The 13869-nt window shown below is 29.2% G+C and overlaps 1 protein-coding gene across 4 annotated transcripts in view; it reads right to left on the bottom strand.

Annotated features, from left to right (window-relative positions):
- The window catches only part of LOC129988494 (polyamine-transporting ATPase 13A3-like), a 110235-nt gene that overhangs the window by 58446 nt on the left and 37920 nt on the right, over positions 1–13869 (bottom strand). Inside the window, exon 1 of one of the 4 annotated variants that reach the window (XM_056096742.1) lies at positions 11111–11228. The exons of the other annotated variants lie outside the window; for them this stretch is intronic. The gene's annotated coding sequence lies outside the window, so the exon portion shown is untranslated. Of the gene's footprint in view, positions 1–11110; positions 11229–13869 lie in introns of those variants that run through there. 4 annotated transcript variants of the gene reach the window in all.

The following is a 13869-nucleotide window of genomic DNA, read 5'->3' as shown; positions in this document are numbered from 1 at the left end:
TCATCGAGGCATTTTCAAGATATTAAAAATTTTAATTTAAAAGGTTTACAATGTCAGGAAAAAGCAACCTAAATGCTTTTTGGTCTCAGATAATTAATAGTTCTTTTTTCTTAATACACCTACTGATTGGAATCTCTCATTAATAATAAAAGTATTATCCCCTAATGCGGTTAACATACGTTAATATAATAACCCTAAATCGGTTAATATACGTCAAAAATTTCAATGATCATAGAAGAAATTGGAGATGGATGGGTTCATTAAAAACAGTTTGAAAAAAAAGATTAAGGCAGATTTTTTTTAAAATTTACATTGTTATTGGATAAGATCCAAAATAAAAATAATTAATTGAATAAGTCAAAAACTATAACACGTGCAAATTAAAAAGTATTATTTATATATATATATATATATATATATATATATATATACACTACGTAATAAAAGCGGTGAAAGAAAAGAGAAAATCCTACTTCGGAATTTATGTCCAAAAAAAAAGCATTTTTTTTTAATTAGAATTTTAAAATCGGTTTAAGGACGCAAATTAATGATTTATTGGATGAGTTTAAATTTTATAGCATTAAAAATTGTGCTAAATTATATTAAAAATAAAGGAAAGATTGTAGAGAAATGAAATCGATATCATTAAAAAGGCAAGTTTTTCAGAGTTAAGCTAATGTAAAAATCATTTTTTGCGAGATAATAGTTTAGGAAAATATAGTTATTAATTTCCATATATAAATCATAACACTGCCCATCTGGCAATTGTTAAGCTTAATTTCGCTCTCAATTTAACCTTGAAAAAGAAATGAAAAAATAAGTGTCAAACAACTTCTTACATCTGAGTGAATGAAGTTTTTGGTGAGTCCTACCTAGAGGATTTCCAATAATATTTTGGAGTTTTATTAAGTAGGAAAGCATTGACTTAAGCACAGCTGTAAAAACGTTCATTGAAGGGTTTGAAACGCTCGTATAGGCATTCCATTTCCCTATTTCATTCGACAGTATGTAATAAGGTTGATTGCTCTGCCACATACGCAAACTTTTTTCCTTCTGACTGTTTCTTACTTTTTAGCCTTGAATTCTATTTCTCAAAATCCTTATTAGGTGGTGTCAACTAGTATGGATTCAAATTTTAATTATGATAAAATGAAAATAACATTCAGGGAATATTAAAATAGAACATTGTCATCGAATACACACGAGCACAAAACGTCAATTCCACACATCAGTAAACAAAATGAAAAATTTCATCTATTATATTTATTACAAAATAAGATTTTTAGAAATTTCATATCTGTAAAAACTTTGCTTTTACAATATGAAGCTATCAATGTTTAATAAATATGGTCATAACTAAATTGCTATAAAGATAAACAGTTACATGGACAGGGAGAAAAAAAAAAGCCTTTAAATGCATAATTAAAAAATAAGATAATAGCTGGGGAGATTCAGTCTTGGAAGAAAAACATTGAAAGGAAACTGATATTACAAATATCTTAAATTTTTGGTTAAAAGATAAAAAGGCAGGATAAAATTATTCTTTACAAAATGCTGAAATTTACTTTGTAAATTTTAGGCGATATGTTGAGCTGGTGGTGCACTACCTGGGGAAGGGATACACGCTTTCGTTATGAAGCTGCTTGACATATAAACATCCACTGATAATTTTGAAAAACAGCGTCATAGTTCGAGAAAGGTTGAAATAGCGGCCACTGAAAATCACTAAGCTGAAATTTGTTTCATAGATATAATATCAAAACTTCGCCAAGAAGACATTTTATTCAATTCTATGTTCCTCCCAGATAATAAATTTCCAAGGCAAAAGCATAGTTGCAATGTCTTTTTGATGAAATTAATATCAGACGATTTCAGACAAAATGAATTTACTATCAGACGATTTCAGACAAAATGAATTTACTATCAGACGATTTCAAACTAAATGAATTTACTATCAGACGATTTCAAACTAAATGACGGAAATTGCTTGGACCATATTAAATCAATAAAAGTATTTCTGATAAATTATAATTGCAAAATAAGGGAAATTTTGCAATTATAATTTATCAGAAATACTTTTATTGATTTAATATGGTCCAAGCAATTTCCGTCATTTAGTTTGAAATCGTCTGATAATCCGTAATCCGTTTGTCTGAAATCAGACGATTTCAGACAAAATGAATTTACTATCAGACGATTTCACACTAAATGAATTTACTATCAGACGATTTCAAACTAAATGACGGAAATTGCTTGGACCATATTAAATCAATAAAAGTATTTCTGATAAATTATAATTGCAAAATTTCCCTTATTTTGCAATTATAATTTATCAGAATGTATTAGATCACATTGATAATGTTTAATCCTTTAAATATCGTCAAGGTAAATTAAAATGAAGCACACAAAGACCTTTGAAAATCAAAACCTTTCATCGCATGTTAATGACGACGAAAATTCCCAGCTTCCTAATACAATTGACCTCATTTCCAAAACAACGTTGGCACGTAACAGGGAAATGACTCTTTAAAAAAATTCAATTCACTAATTTATCAAAGACCAGTCTACAGTTGGTCTTTTATGAAATTACAGTTAAATAAAGTGTTTACTTGAGACAGTTAAAATATAACTCGAATACCAAGAAGTTTTTGGTTTAAAAAAGTCGTGTGTTACAAAAACCACGTGATAAAGTAAGACTGTCAGATGCACGCGATTGTTTGTAATATGATTCAACTTTTATATGAAAAGCAATTTCTCGATCAAGGCGACTTAAAGAAATAAAACTAAATAATAAAAGTTACACTAAGTTTTATATCATAACAATGAAGTAAAGACTTTAGATTGTGATATAGCAAATGTGATAACAATAAAATTTATAGGCAGTTAATTTTACTTCACATTTTCATTTAGATTTCAAATATGAAATAAATGGAATTTTATATGAATATAAGACAATAATAAATCATATCTCGCACAAATATTCCGATGCCAGAGGAGATTTAACAGTGACATATATAGTTTAATATCGACTTCAGCAATAAATAATCTAAGCATCAAAAAATGCTGAACTCTTTGCACTATTTACAATGGACAGCAAAAAGTTATAAAAACCACAAGTAAAACTATGCATGAAAAGAATTCTACAATAATAAAAATTCTGAATATATAAAATAGTGCTCACTTTCTCTGCCTTGACAAAAAAAAAAAAAAAAAAAAAAAAAAAAAACCCTTCAATGAACAAAAGTTTAATTTGTAAATATGCCTAATACAATAAGACAAAAAGTAAAAATAAATTTTCTGCACGTCGAATTCCAATAACTTCAAATCTATGAATGCTATTCAATGGGAAAATATTGAAAATAACTGAATATTCAATATGACAACAAAAAAAAAAAAAAAAAAATAGCAAACATCATCCTAAGTTAACATTCCAATAATTAAAAATACATGGCTTAGAATTTTTAATTTCCAATATCGTATAACTTAATAGATAGAAAAACTTTAGTCAAAAACCATATGCTGCATTTTGAACTCGAGCAAAAAGACTACAATTTTAAAATTTAAGTGAAAAATTAAGATTTTTATCATGTTACAAACAGGCGCAATGTGATATTTTTAATTACATACTGGGTTTCTATCTTATTAGACAACTAATTCTTTTATTTTGCAAAAAGTACGAAGAAGTGGCTGCAATTTGAATTTTAGGAGCGAATTAGAGTGTCTAAAATTAAATTCTGGCATATGTATGTTGATCTGATGTTGACCTCTATTTCTTTGTTCGTACATTTTTTTCAGTAAACTTCGACATCTTTCCAATTAAGGTATGGTGTGAAATTTTTTTAAAAAATAGCCAACTCGGATAAAAATTTTCATTAATTGATGAAACGAATGAATTCATTAAATGATTTGTGTAGATTTCCATCTTGGAAATGGTGCCAGTTTACATTTTACATATTCCTACCAGCTCCATTAAAATTTTTAAGCAGTCTTAAAAATGTTTTTAAATAATTGCAGTTTTTAGATCTTTATTGCCCTTGTAATCCAACTCTTATACGTATTGTCCCTAATCCATGATCATTTGTCAGTAACATTTTCTCCGATGACAGAACAAATTTCATTAAATTACAGGATCTGTCGTTCCTTTGACATCACCATGCCAACGCCTCTTTGTTTGAACAATCTTCAAAATATGTTTAGAGTTTTATTTCACGAACTGATATTTAATATCGAACTAGACAGGATTAATCGCACACAATTAATCTGCCACCCGGCTTTGTAAATAAAAATTGTCACTTTCAGTTAGATTAACAATTTCACACACAATTAGAAATCACTGGTTTATATTTGGCCAGAAGTGAAGCCTCAACTTTTGTCTGTTCATCAATATCTTTTTAACATAAATGTCCTTAAAAACATGGCGGTCTCGGTGAACAAAATCTGAACATGAATAACACAGGTGATTTTTCATACACATTTCGGAAAAATAAATAAACGAAATAATCGAATTACGATACATAGTAATGTTAATGTCTTGTAAACAACACACAAAACAGAATAAGTTTGAGCCGGAGTTAAGCAAAGACTTAATGAAAATAAGAGATGAAAACAAAAGCTATTCATCAAATGCATTTACATATTTATTTTGGAATGTCCAACAAGTATTAGAATGTTAATGGTAATAACAATTCTGTGTTTTGAGTTAAAGGTTATGAAATCCCAAACGAATGGATACCTAATTTGTAATAATTAGATAAGATCGATGTGTGAGATAATTGAACTTAAGATTTCTCATATCACTAATGCGAAAGTTCTGGCAGATTCTTAGCACGTATTATTAAACTGCTCATATGATAATCTTCGGAATATAGATTTTAATCTTTCAATTAGCAATGCGAAATATGCTAGTCACGCAGGAATGTTTAAAAATAAACACACAGTTTATAAATAGACAGCAAAACAAATCAAAACAACTTGATGACCGTAGAATTTCGATATTGGAAGGAAAATAAAGAAAACAAGGAAAATAATTACAAGAGACTTCCATTGCCATCAAGGCCAGAATTAAACAATAAACGTTAATTATGTGTCATTCCTTCTGCTAAATACAAGATGCGCAAGGTAAATAATTTTATTTTCAAAAACAACTTATAAAAAAATTAATTACGTAATCAACGAGGGAATCGATCTGATTTATTTAGCAAAAATCGGATAAAAATAGCACAAATAATGGAATTAAATTTAATATCCTTGCTTACAAGTCTATCTAAGGAATAATTTAAATGCATTCAAATTAAAACAAAAATACATGTTAATACAACAACTAGAGAAAGATAAAATTTTCCAGTTATTCGAGAAATCGCACTTTCAATTGGAAACTTCTATTTACATTTTACATTATCACGGCGAGTTTAAGATAGCAGAAACCTCAAGGTCACGCAAGATGTTAGTTTAATTTGACGTCATAAGACATCGGATAACAATACGAAGCAGCGACATTGAGCAAGAAACCAGGATTGGACTTACGATAAAATATTTCAGACTTATGCACAACCATTGACCATTTATTTATATTATTTTTACCACATTTCACTGTTTCAAAACAAATATTTTGGAATCTATTTTCACAATTCAGCAAGGACAATGTTGGTCTACACGACAGTAGTCCGAGTTTTATGACAAAAAGGGAATTAAATTCGGAATTCGTGAGAATTAAGATTTCGCAGCAATAGAACGGCATTTGCCAATTCACGTTTTAAACAGACAATTTTTAAGCAAATAAAGTTCTTAATATCGACTAGAGTGGATGAGCTGCAAATTCTTGGCGATTAATGCAATTTCAAACAAAAATTTCCACTTTTTGTTTTTACTACAAATATAAAATGTCAAGAAAATTGGAATCGCAAGACAATGGCCATTTGAGCTATTTTAAACGTGAATTCAGACATTATTATAATAGAAGATGTACCCGTCTGAACAGTCTGTTAACAATATTTTGGACATGATTGTCACATATTACCAAATGAAAGTAGAAATAGAAAATCTCATACATATTGGCAGAGTACTTTAGAAATATGTATAAATTATTTGTAGTAGTGCACTTCTGATATAAATATACAGTAATGTTAAGTTTTGAAGTGAAGCTCCTTTAGCCAGAATGTACAAGACCACTTAAAATCGGTTTGAAACAATGATCTACTAACAAGGAGGGGGGGGGGATACTAAATACAAATTTAAAATAGTACTGAAAAAATATTAAAAATAACTTCCAAATAAAGTGAGAATATTAAGAATCAGCGGACTTCAGCTCATTAAACTTTGCTACAATCTAGAATTAAAAAAAAAAAAAAAAAAGAAAAAAAGAAATGTGAAGAAAAGGATTCCATAACTAATTTCTATTCTGTTGACTTTCTCCCGCCCTCCATTAAGCAATTCCCTCTTTCGTTATCCTTTATATCCGTGAAGTGGCAACATCTCTATACATAACGTTCACAAACACTAATAAAATTAGTCATTAAAACCAGATAGAAAAAAAAATGCGATTTACTAACAGAAAAAAAAAAATGTACTGCCAAATACAAAAAGAAACAAAATGACGAATAGAAGAAAAGAACTTCTAACTGCCCCGAGAAATGAGAATATCATGAAAATTGCAGACCTCAACTCATTGATCTTTGCAATAAAATTTCACTGATTAGAGGTGCAGTATATAGATAGCGGATCTCCCAATTATTATCCCTTTTCTACCTTGGCTTAACAGTAAGAATTCCACAAGTAATTACAATCACTTTTTGAAATATATTAAGAGGATGAAATAAAACAGGCATATCTATAAAGCAGGAAAAAAAAAGGACTTCGAATTATTCAAGTGCTTCGCAGAATTTCAAATGTACAAAAACCCATCGGTATTTCGTTAAAACACAATTATTACGAAATGCGGCTGAACAAATACCCATAAAGGGCAAAGTTAATGACCTTATTCAGTGTTGAATTAGCTCCGTCTCTCTTGCGTACATTTCAACAAACTTCCAAAAGTCAATTACAATGACACTAATTGTTTCCACTTGTCCTTATTCTCACAGATAAAAGCTTTCACATCTTGATGTTTCTTAAGAGCTTAATTTTAGCAACGATTCAAATTGAGATCATTCAAAAATTATCAAAAGAGAAAGCAGATACTGTAAGGAATCCACTTACTATGTATTACCTGCATTTTACATTATGAAATCCGTAGAACTGAAACGATCGCATGAGCGGCGGAAATCCATTAATAATCAAAACAAATTTAACATGCGAAATAAAATATTCATAATTTTTATACGAATAATTCGAAGATTTAATTCTTGAGTCTAATATATTCATCACTACTATGCTTTTGACAACTACCGCATCATTATGACCGCGATGTACACAGGGAGATCCAGAAGGGAGGAAAAACTTAAAAATCGATCACTAGAAAGATCATTAAGATAATCAATGGGAGCGAATTTCCCGAATAAAGATACAGTAGACTCCCGATTATCCGCGCCTGCCGCACTAAGGTTTTTTTTTTTTTTTTGCTTCCAAGCAAAGAGAAAAGGCTTCCAAAGCAAGAAGCAAACACAAATGACTGATTTCTTCAAAAAGGTGCAGTTTTACAGTTATGCTTTTGTAATTACATAATACATTACAGTATTAAAACAGTACATATGTATTCATTTTTCTGTGTATCCTTGACGCCTCTCGTAAGTACAAAGCACTTTTATATTTTCATTAACAAAATGCATTTTAAGTTAGTTTTGAGTGATGTACTAAAATATTAAGCGTTAGTTAAACATTTCCTGCTGTTTATTCTACGTTTTATTGTACATAAAACGATTTGTCAAAGTTGGAATGACTGTTTTCTTTTTTGCTATACCCGTTTTTAGCTTTTTTCGGATTATCCGCGATTTTTGTTATCCGCGGCGGCCGCGCCACCCAATTCCGCGGATAATCGGGAGTGTACTGTATTCTCGAAAATTCGTATATTCTCGTATATTTCGAATAATCTCGAATAAAGATATTATCCCACTCCCCGCATGAAAACTGTGGACCTTGAGAATGATTGTGAACACTACGAGTGCTGAGATTTTTATTTTCAGTGTCCCGCACATGAGAATTTAATATTTCGTAATATAGTGAAGAAAACCGAATTACGCATTTTCGACGCCTTATTTTTAACCGATTGAAGTAGAAATTTTAAATAAAATTTTGTCACGCCATCAAAAATGTCGAGGGTTATATGTCAGAAAAACAGATCGTAACTACAAGTTCGATTTCAATGGAACAACTCATTAGTTACCTATTTAAAAGGTTCTGTTACGGTTTCCTTTGGAAATTACTGAGCCATATGGTACTAATTATATTATTACTGGCACTGCCGAATGTATTTCATGTAGTATCTAGCTGATATCCATGAACTTAATGCCTGAGAAATAATCAGCAGCTTGATGTTCTGAAACAAGCTATCTGGTCAGATGTATACTGGATCTTAGCAAAAAGTCTTGTCTTACGCAACGCATTGCCTCAACGGACAAATTCACGAGTATTAAAATTTATATTGAATTTCTGTCAGCGGTTTCTTGCCTTTCCATAGGTTTCCCCCATGGCAGTTGTTTAAACCGTCTGCAAAAGAGGGAGGAAGGGAATTTAAAAACTGTACTTCTGAATGATGGCAACGAACTAATTTTTGAGAGAATCTATGAATAGTCATCAATATTAATACATAATTAAGTATAATCATAAATTATACTTTAAATTCCATCGCAAAGAAAATGTCACATTTAATTAGATCTTATTCCTTAAAAGAAAAAAACTAGCAATTTTTTATTTAGTTATTTATTTTGCAATTTTAAAGTGGAAAACAATCATTTAAACAATCTAAAATCTTATATGAATAGTCCAACAGCTAGGTCAAACACTTTGAACAAGGTTTATTTACTTATTTTTAAAGAATAGGGAGCGATCATTCACCAGTTGATCTTTAATGTTTCTACAAATAAAAAGTTATCAGGCCGATTTTCACACTTTCTTCAGATATTTCATCAGCACTAGACACAAATCACTGCCACTGAAGATATAAAACAATAGATAAAGAAAATAAATCTATACTGAGAAGAATGACGGAGAAATAAACACTGCCTTGCTTATAATGAATTTGCACTATGTAGACGTAACAGACAGGTGCTTAGTGCTATGTCGCAACATGATGAAGCATGAACCGTTCGGTTCTTACCCTATTTATACTTAAAACATGAATTAAAGCTTGAATTTATACATAACGCACATGAATTAAAGCTTGAATTTATACTTAAAATACATGAATTAAAGCTTGAATTTATACTTAAAATACATGAATTAAAGCTTGATTTAAAGTACATGAATTAAAGCTTTTAAAAACGTAAAATATTTCATGTCTAATTTTAAATATAGTTAAACAAAAATTGTAGCTAAAAACAAGCCATGATACTGAAGATGAAATACTAAAAGAAATTCACTGCACAAAAAATTGTAGATGATAGAAAATTTTAGATTACATATTTGGATAAAACAAACTGATTTTAGAAACATAATAAATCTTCCATTTACCAAAAAGCTTTGTTGGCCAAATTATAAAATCATTCTCTTTAAACAGAGAAAATAAGTCTATGAATGTGTCGTATTTTATTCTTATCAGAAGATAATTCGTTCGCTCAGAGCCCAAAGAAACAAATCCAACTGCCATCGTAACATAAACATGCAAAGCAGACTTTCTGAAGCTTTTGCATTCCTTTGAATAAAGAAAACAAAAGTGTTTAATAAATCGAATTTTTATTTCAAAAGATCTATATGCAAAAGGGATCTTTTCAAATTATAGAATTGCAAACGTTTAAGAAAGAGTGCATTTGATTTCAATTAGGCATTCGCATTTATTTAATCCTAAAACGCTAAACTTTTAAATATATTTTATTCAAAAAAACTTGCAATCAATTTAGACTATTTAAATTACAGGGGGAAATCTCAGTTTTGCAACTGTATCATCTAAAATCATACCAGAAAATTTAGTTCTGTTTTAAAGTTATCTTTTTAAAATAAGAATTTGATAACAACAAAAGTAAACTGTTTCGTAGACAATGGAGATATTAGAAAGTTTTGCAGAGAATGGAGTACCAAGAATGGGCATTTAAGGCTTAAAAGTCAATCTAAAATGAATATTATTTTACGTTCGAATAGCTTTTTTCCTCCACATATTTAAGCAGCATTTTTACACAAAACTTGATAAAATGGCAAGAAAATGAATACAAGAATATTTTCATTCATTTTACAGACAGCGACGATCTATATATATTTCCTGATTTGAATATTTCTCATGTATTAACAATTTCGGATTTATATTTTAATTTGTTCGAACAATGTCTTAAACGGCAAGTGATTACGTCATAAACAAAAAGCCGTATTTCACGTGTTTACTTTATCTTACATCTTTTCTAAAATCATAAGAAAAACAAGATAACATGAAAATATTTTTCTTTAATATGATTTAAATATGAAAGGAACCGCAGAGATGGATTTAGACATTCTGAGTCCTTAGGCAATGTACATTATTTTTTTTATAAAATTGCACATCTCGGCACATTAAAAAAAAAATTATTAACATGTTTATTTTTCATTTTAGGTTAATTTCTTTTATTTCAGTAATTTTTAAAAGCATATGTTTTTATTTACTTCTTTATTATGATCCATGGTTGAATGATATTTCCATATTTGTACTCAGAATTTTTAATTACATGTTATATTTTATATTAAATATTGTACTAAGTAATTGAATGAAACAGAATGGTCCTCACCAATTACACTTGACATAATGCTAATACTTTTATTTTTATATATTTTATAATTTATCAAATTCATAAGTTTAGAGTGAAATTTTTACAAATTTGGAAGCTAGGCTATTAAAAAAGGTTTAAATTGATCTACCTGCGGCCTCCCGTTAACTAAGAAGGGACTGCCTAGTTGTAAATCCACAACTGGACCAATGGAAAGCAATATAAAAGAAAAGGATTTTTGGTAGGCACATTTCATAACAAAAAATATTGATAAAAATAATCAAGCATACCTTCTGCTAGATTGAAGAGATCGCCCCATTCTTCGTTAATGTTTAAAGCAGCCAGGATGTTTAATTGTAAAAACACTTCCCCCAAAATGGTAATCCAAGTTTCGTTAAAAACAATACTCTATCCGTCTTTGAAAAAGTGAATTCTTCTACAAAAATGATAGGTTGGAAGCGCGATAATACCTTAGGTCTTTTTTTGTTTCCAACCGACATTTTTCAAAACTGATAAATGATTTTAAGACAATCGGAACGTGTTTATCAAATTACCGCTACAAAGAACTGGATAAAAAAATAATGCTTAAACTTCTGAATGATAACTTAATATTGGGTAAAAACTGCATCTTAGATAGAATTATTATCATTTATATCAGGATAATTTTACGTGTGTAAGATACAAATAAATACAACAAAATCGGAATGACAGTGCAAAAAAAAAGTTTATTCCATTGAATACAATCCTTTAAATGTAATTTCTATAGTTTGAAGGAAAAAATAATGGCACTTCTTTCAGTCAAATTGGCTTCCATTTAACGAATCTTTTTCCAATTCGAAGCTAGATTTTTACTCGAAATTTAGTTTCATTTCAAATTTCTTACAATGGAAATTTAGTTCAACGTACTTAGTGTAACAAAATTCCAATTAAATAAAAGACAAAGAAAAAAGAAAAATAAGGCTTTCGCAACAGGGTATGATATTTCAAATACAATTTTGAAGAAACATTGTTATTTAAACTTTTAAGGTAAATTTTTTCAAGTCTTTACTTCCTCGTATACGAGGAAGTATTGTAATAGACAGGGGGAGGAATAGAACTTAAAATTTTAAGCCGTGTTTTTTTTTTTTTAATGCCTTATCTAAATTACAAATTTGATTTTCAGAATAAATATTAACCGCATGCCAGGAATTAATCGCTAGATAACTCGCCAAGGATGACACGATGAATTCAAACCTAAAGTAAATATTTCGTAATTATTATATGCCAGTGCCACGCAAGGCGTTCTCTGGCAAGACAAATTTATTAGAGAACATGCGAGAAAGTTTAAGCGAGACCACTCCCACGGTTTAACCAATCATAAATTAAAGCGGATCTTCACTTTCCTTAAGCAGATGCCGATATGCCTCTAATTTGTAAAAGATTTTTAATTACTGCCTGCGCATTTCTGTAGATAGCAGTAACTATACTGAAAACATGTGGAAACCATAAATAAAATATGAAATAAGACTTTTGAACAACACGTAACTAATTAACCTTCACTAAAAATTTTATAGTTAAGGTGAACTGCACAATTTTTCGAAAACAACTTTATAAGCTACTGAACGACAATTATAGTGCAATAAACTTTTATACACGAAACATGTTAAACACAGACAGCCTATGAAACATGAATGAATAAATACAATAATCTGAAATAAAAATAAAATACACAATAATATGAAATGAATTTTTTTAGAATCGCATGAAAATCCTAGAAAATCATCAAGTACGGATGTGATGTATAAAATATTTTGCACAGCTAAAATTCTCTATTCTTCAGTTGGGGTCACTTTTTACAATTATACTTTCTTATAAATGACGAAAAAGCAATGTAATCACCTAAAAATTTCGAGTTTTTGAAATTTTGATAAATACAGCGTTTTACACCTACCTGGTTTCGATTGCCTTTTAATTAGATCATAAAAATAAAAAAGTCAGATAAAAAGAATTAGCCCATAGTCGTAACAGCAAAACAGCTAATCTATACAGATTTAAGATCATTCTAGTTTTTTTTTTAAACTTCGTAACACAGAAAAAAAACAACCGGTAATAATTACCAAACCACATCTTAGAACTATTATTTTTTTTACTTTATAAGTCTTAACTAAATTGGGTTTTTTTAGTATTTTACGATAGCTGTTAGTACCTATCGCCACCTGTATCAAGCAAATTTAATATACATCACATATGTGACAGAATTATTGTTATTAACAACGACTAAATAAGTTTATACAAGGGATTCCTCATTTTTGAAAATTTTGTATTATTCCTTTCTTAAAAATTTTGCAATTAGTTTCTTTCAGTCGCTATATCCTTTCTCCCTCTATAAGAAACATGATTTACATATTTGATTTAATAATACCCAATGTACCTTTCCTCAAATTGAGTGTGAAACGAGCCCTGGTAAAACCCACACATCACAAAGAATACATTCTCTTTTTAGTATATGTCTATGTAATGCCTGTAGAATAATTGGATATGTCATAAATCCCCTCTCACCCCAACAGTCAGGATTTCCATCTATAAAATAACTGATGTATCACGTCGAAAGAATTGTTCCGTATGTATTAACGATTTTGTTGCAATTATTACTTCTACATAGTGTTGCACCAACTGTATGAATACATACCTTAATTTATTAGCAGCTGTTACAGAAAAAAATAAGGTCACACATGCAGGCCTTTAATAAATTCTGTTTTCCTTAATAGCATATATTCCATATTTTTGAATAAAAAAAATAAGAATTATAAATCGATTGCTTCCAGTTAAAGATGAAAAAATGTGTTTAACAAAAGAAAATAAATAAAGTATAAAATCAATAAATATTATATGATAATTTATGCTTTCAAATTTACTTTCATTACTAAAGTTAATGATGTAAGAAAAAATTAATTTCACAGTTTAAATATCTATAATTGTGAAAATAAAGCTAAAAATACGGCTTCTATTTTTCACACAATCACTTACAAAAATGTATTTCTTATTCAAAATTAAATATTTTTAAAAATAT

The sequence above is a fragment of the Argiope bruennichi genome, chromosome 10 (genome assembly GCF_947563725.1).
Source record: "Argiope bruennichi chromosome 10, qqArgBrue1.1, whole genome shotgun sequence".
NCBI classification, from domain to species: Eukaryota; Metazoa; Arthropoda; class Arachnida; order Araneae; family Araneidae; genus Argiope; species Argiope bruennichi.
The sequence above is the reverse complement of the archived record's forward strand: the minus strand, read 5'-3'. Positions and strand labels throughout refer to the sequence as shown.